We start from the raw sequence: 6,173 nt of genomic DNA on the forward strand, positions 1-6,173 counted from the left end.
CACTCAAGTAGTTAACATAAAATATGAACTACTACCTATACGATGTATTACAGACCATTAATTCAATGTTCCCACTCATCCTTCACATCCAATATATACTCAATTCTCCCTGTTCCTCATCCAATATATAAGCTAAAGTTTCAGGTTTCCGAGATAATGCAGGACTACAGCATATATAGCACAAAGCATTGTGAAAAGAACCAACTTATGTAACAATAAGCAAAGATCAAAGATCAGACACATCATTGAGGGAAAAAAATTATTAGGCCGAAGCGGAGATCAGACGCAGAGCATTGAGAAGAAAACTAAATTTATTAAACATAAAAAACACATTGTTCACAGGAGACAAACAGTAAACTGAAATTGAAATCATAGCAACAAATACTAATTATGCAAAGCAGACATACTTCCAACTGAACACAGAATCGACATATGAAAATAAAGCAGTCTTAGATTTCACTCAGCAATCACCGCCACGAAGACAAAGGACAAGGTGGAGAGTGGACTCCTTCTGGATATTGTAATCTGCAAGAGTACGTCCATCCTCTAACTGCTTACCAGCGATCTGGTGGAATTCCCTCCTTATCCTGAATTTTCACCTTCACATTGTCAATTGTATCGGAGCTCTCCACCTCAAGCGTGATGGTCTTCCCAGTCAGAGTCTTCACGAAAATAGGTGAAGGGTGGACTCTTTCTGGATGTTATAATCGGCAAGGGTCCTCCCGTCCTCAAGCTGCTTACCAGCAAAGATCAGTCGCTGCTGATCTGGTGGTATCCCTTCCTTGTCCTGAATTTTAGCTTTGACATTATCAATGGTATCTGAGCTCTCAACTTCAAGAGTAATAGTCTTCCCTGTAAGAGTTTTCACAAAGATCTGCATTCCTCCTCTCAATCGGAGAACAAGGTGCAAGGTGGATTCCTTCTGAATATTGTAATCGGCTAGGGTACGGCCATCCTCAAGCTGCTTTCCGGCAAAGATCAAACGCTGCTGGTCAGGAGGGATTCCTTCCTTATCTTGAATCTTGGCCTTGACGTTGTCGATTGTATCAGAGCTCTCGACCTCTAGGGTTATGGTCTTCCCTGTGAGGGTCTTGACAAAAATCTGCATTCCTCCCCTCAATCGGAGAACGAGATGCAAGGTAGATTCCTTCTGGATATTATAGTCGGCCAAAGTACGACCGTCTTCGAGCTGCTTGCCGGCAAAGATGAGCCTCTGCTGATCGGGAGGAATTCCTTCCTTGTCTTGGATCTTGGCCTTGACGTTATCAATGGTATCGGAACTCTCGACCTCGAGAGTAATGGTCTTGCCGGTGAGAGTTTTGACAAAGATCTGCATAATGAAAGAAAGAAAAGGCGTTTGGGAGAGGATATAGATATCTGATTGAATAGATTTAGATGAAGAGATGAGGAACGTGAAGGGGTTTATATAGGGAGGAATGAATGAATAGAAGGGTGTAGAAGGAAGGAATGGAAAATTGGAAACCTAGGAAAACAACTTGCCGTTGGGGTTTAATGGTCACGTACCTTCCACGTCAATTTCCAGGCCTTTCTTTTCTTGATTGGTTTTTACTAGGCCTTAAATTTTTGTTATATAAAAATAGATGGCTTAATACATCATTTATCCACTAAACTTGTCCAAAAAAATTGATTGGCCTTCTGAACTTTCAATATGTCCCGATAGCTCTCTAAACTTGCATAAAATATTTAGTTAGCCTCTTGAACTTGCATAAAATGTAATTGATTAATCACTCGGTCGCAAAAAAATAAGTTAAATGCGGAAGATGTATTCCACGTATCTTGGAATGTTATTAAATAATTAAAAAATAAATTAAAAATGAAGTTATTACTTACTCAATTATACGACTTGTCTTTTCTAATATTAGAACTGTATACTCCGATTTTGGTCATTTTACTTTTTTGGGTTAATATACATATTTGCCCATGTATTTGTCCGTTTTAGCACATATGCCCTTATATCAAATAAACACACAAATATATCCTTATATTTTTCAAATAACACCAAAAATGCCCAAATCTAACACACTGCTGATATGGCACTAACGGTGTAACACGTCAGCGTCCACATCACTTGCCACGTCAACTAAAAATATCACATTAGATTTTTACCGACAAAAAATTTTGTGGCAAAAAACATTTCGCGACAAAAGTTTTAGCGACAATCTTTATGCTACGAATCTGTTGCCAAATGAAACAATATCTACCAATTAGCAACGAAATTCGTCCTCTATAATAATTCAAAATTTGCCGCTTTAGTTGTAGGGACGATTTTAAGTGCCCCTTTTAGTAATTTATTTATTTTTATACCTAATAATAATAATAATTGATCAATTACTTAAATTTAAATCAACAAAACTTTCGAATCATTTGAAAAAGAGAATTTAATATCAAAATTTTCAAATTTTGATAAATTTCTAAATTTAATAAATTTTATAAATGGATCCAAAAAAAATATATTACAAGTGTTATTTCTAAAATTACAAAAGTGATAAAATTGATTCCTAAGTATACATTTGTCTCCATTTGACAGCTAACGAATATACATCTAGCCATGCATTATTTGGAATCACCGCTGAGGTTGCAGCATTGAAGAAGAGCTTTCAGTCATGAAGTTGTTCCATTTTTGCACTTAGTTGTTCCATTTTCTGCTAAGTATACACTATTAACTATTCCAATAACGTGTCTTACAACCGGCACCCTCTCAGGTAATGCACAATTTCTCTAATTAGAGCTTCACTAGTGATCCTCTGATCCTTTTGAATGACTGATCCTGATAGTGTTATACGTAGCCACATTAGACTCCAAAATCTATAGCAAAGAAGCGATAACGTATTAGGATGCATAATCATACAAGAATTCAAAACTTTTAATAGTCATCATGTATGACACCAAAAAAATGGATTCAATGGTGCAAATAAAAGTCCTTGATTTAGATCAACAACATATATTCGATAAGAAACCACGTTTTCTAAAATTACAAACAGGTTGCAAGCTAAAAAACTTCATTAGCAAATATAAATAAGTGAAGTTCAGGAGTGAGACCGTATGCCCTTTTTGTCCCCCTTTCTTTAAAAAATTGCACAGATAAGAAATTGAAACATAAAAACAAAGAGCAAAAGCACAGATATCAAGTTAACATAGTCAACTTCCAGATATAAAAGTATGGAGTAAGCTTATCATACACTTATCATAGTATGACAGGTTCTCTGGTCCTAACATGACTTTGCTCCAACTGATAATGGAAAAAACAAATTAGTATATTGTCATAAAGGAAAAATCTGACTGAACACTATAACTTACTAGTTTTTATCACCATAACTTACTAGTCAGACGTAACACTATAAATCCAAACATCAATAAAAAATATACCCAGTTGAAGGCTTTGAAGACTTTGAATAGTGGAATTATAGACTTGAATACAAGAAACATTCTCTTGTTAGTTCTCGCTGAAATTTAAGCACATTAGTATTGCTGGAGCTATACAAGCTATTTTCTCAAGTTGGCAATCGTGTTATTAAATTTGAAAAAGTAGTAAAGAAATGACTCTAACTGAGGAGTGTACTTACCATTAAATTGTGGCAATTACAAATACGGCTATGAATTTGTTGTCTCCCTTTGGCAAAAGAAGTGCTGTTGATAATAGTATTATTGCTTTGCCGACTTTGACAAGAAAGGATATTAATGTTGTCCAAATCAGATGTTGAATCCCTATGATGATCTAGAGTGTGTGTTGTTGTGCATATATAAGTTCATATCATTGGGCATGGAAATACAGAGGCTGATATAGTGACTACAAATTGGGACATCATACTTAGGACCTGAAGTACAGAACTGGAGTAGCTTTTATTATTAGTATGATGTGTAGTTCATTTATTTAATTAGATATGATTCATTTTTGGTGAAGCAATTTGGGGCTTCTAAGAAAACTAAACCAGTGATCTTTTAAATAAGTGGAATCCTCTGATCCTCTGATCCTGATCCTTTTGAACAAAAATTACTGAACAATTATCAGAAAACATAACCCTTCCCATTCAGAAAACATAACCTAAAGGTACACAATTCTATCAGATATAGAAAATTACACGATTTCTTTTATTACTCCGCATCCAAGTTATAAATACTACCAAATAAGCACATACAATTATGTCAGAAAAAAAATCAAATATCTATATCAGTTGAAAAAGACTAGGCACTAGGAAGCTCCATATCCATACTGCATTTACAATAAAATTGTATCCAGGAATAACAAACAGTTAAAGGAATGGGGAGAAAGGAGCGGAAAACCAAAAGATTTAACAGACAATCAAATCTAAGCTTTCTTGCCCTAACCATTGCCTAGCAACCAAAAAATTTGAAAAATTAAACCTAGATCTGATATAAAAGAAACGAGTTTTTGGCAACAATTTCAGTTCCATTCCAATCAATCAACCAAATCCTATACCCCAATCCCTAAACAACAAAATAGAAACTCAAAATCACCAATAAAATCCCCAAATCGCAATAAAACGAACCCAAATACAAAAACAGATCCAGATAAACAAATAAATAAGTCTTTTGAGCCTTTATAATGAATTCGAAAATCTTACTGGTGAGACAATGACGAGGGTTTTGAAGAGCCTCAACCAAGAAAGGATCAACCATTTTCCAACCGCCTTCATTCTTCTCTCGCCTACGTTTTTCCACATACCAAACATAAATGAGTTAAACCTTAACTTGGAGCAGCTGATCAACTTGGGAGAAATTAGAAGAGTAGCGAGGGAGAAGGCGGAGAAGAGAAAATAGAGCAGTCTCTGTGAATGAGAAAGAGAATCGGAGAAGAAGAATAGGGAGACTTCGTTTCTTTCGGTAGGTTTGGAATTGGGGGCGTGAAATGCAGGTGACTTAGGGCTGCATATGTTTTAAGGTGAGGTGGAAAATGTGGTGGAAATCACGTGGAGTGAGGTGTTACACCGTTAATGACATATCAGCAGTCTGTTAGATTAGGGCATTTTTGGTGTTATTTGAAAAATATAAGGATATATTTATGTGTTTATTTGATATAAAGGCATATGTGCTAAAATGAACAAATACAGGGGCAAATATGTATATTAACCCTACTTTTTTTAAGACTCGTACAATACATCTTCCACATTTAACTTACTTTTTTGCGATCGAGTGATCAATTGATTACATTTTACGCAAGTTCAGGGGGCTAACTGAACATTTTATGCAAGTTCAGAGGACTATCGGGATACTTTAAAAGTTCAGAAGTCAATCAAGCCTTTTGAACAAGTTCAGGAGGCAAATGATGTATTAAGCCAAAATAGATCAATTGGGGTTGGATATTTTTTGTACCATCAATTGGCCATTTTGATGCCTCCATCTAGATGTAAAATTGTTCTATGATCTAATTATCCGTTATCTTTTTTCTTTTATATAGTTATCCGAGACTCGTCAACCATTCTTTAATTAAATTTCTTCCAATTAAAGTTTTCTTTGTATGTTAGATCTCGAACTCTAACTTAAATGACGTGAGACCATTAACCACTCAAAACAATCTTAATTAGTTTGTTATCTAACTTTAAAATTTCTCTAAATTGAATTATTAAGTGATAATAAACTGTTATTATTTTGAAAATTATTTCAGCAAAATTCTAGTCGGATATCTCAATGAGCGTTATAGAAGGTTTGAATATGGACATATGAGCGACTATCAAAGGATTCGAGACTCGAACGCCAACCATGCGGCTAAAAGTCAATAGGAGACTGTTCCAACTTCCTCCATGGCCGAGAGCTCAAGATTCGCATAAGGGTTGGTGTCGATAACCGAATAATAGCGCACACATAGAGAATGCTAGCGTGAACGCAATAAAGAAATGTGACACACGTAGAGACCTCTTATTGGAACAACACGATTTCTCAATAGGAATATGACACCTCAAAATCCTAACAAGAGTCACAACAAACTATAAATAAAGGATTTAAGAGAATCTTTCAAGTATGCTCAATTTTAGTGGTATCTGGTCTGAACAATGTGAAGGTATATCAAAGTCTGAAGCCAACGAGCACACCACTTATGAAGGGGTGAAAACTTAAGCCTGTCTAAATGTCAGCATAAATAGCCTATGTAGACAAAGACTAGAAAGAACAAGACAATTGATCTGTGGCATGGACGC

General features: G+C 35.4%; 1 pseudogene; it reads right to left on the reverse strand.

The window, feature by feature from the left end:
* Positions 1-293: 293 nt before the first annotated feature.
* LOC136225955 (polyubiquitin 11-like) lies at positions 294-1,451 on the reverse strand (annotated as a pseudogene).
* Between the last annotated feature and the right edge of the window lie 4,722 nt (positions 1,452-6,173).

This window comes from Euphorbia lathyris, chromosome 4 (assembly GCF_963576675.1).
Source record: "Euphorbia lathyris chromosome 4, ddEupLath1.1, whole genome shotgun sequence".
Lineage (NCBI taxonomy): Eukaryota > Viridiplantae > Streptophyta > Magnoliopsida > Malpighiales > Euphorbiaceae > Euphorbia > Euphorbia lathyris.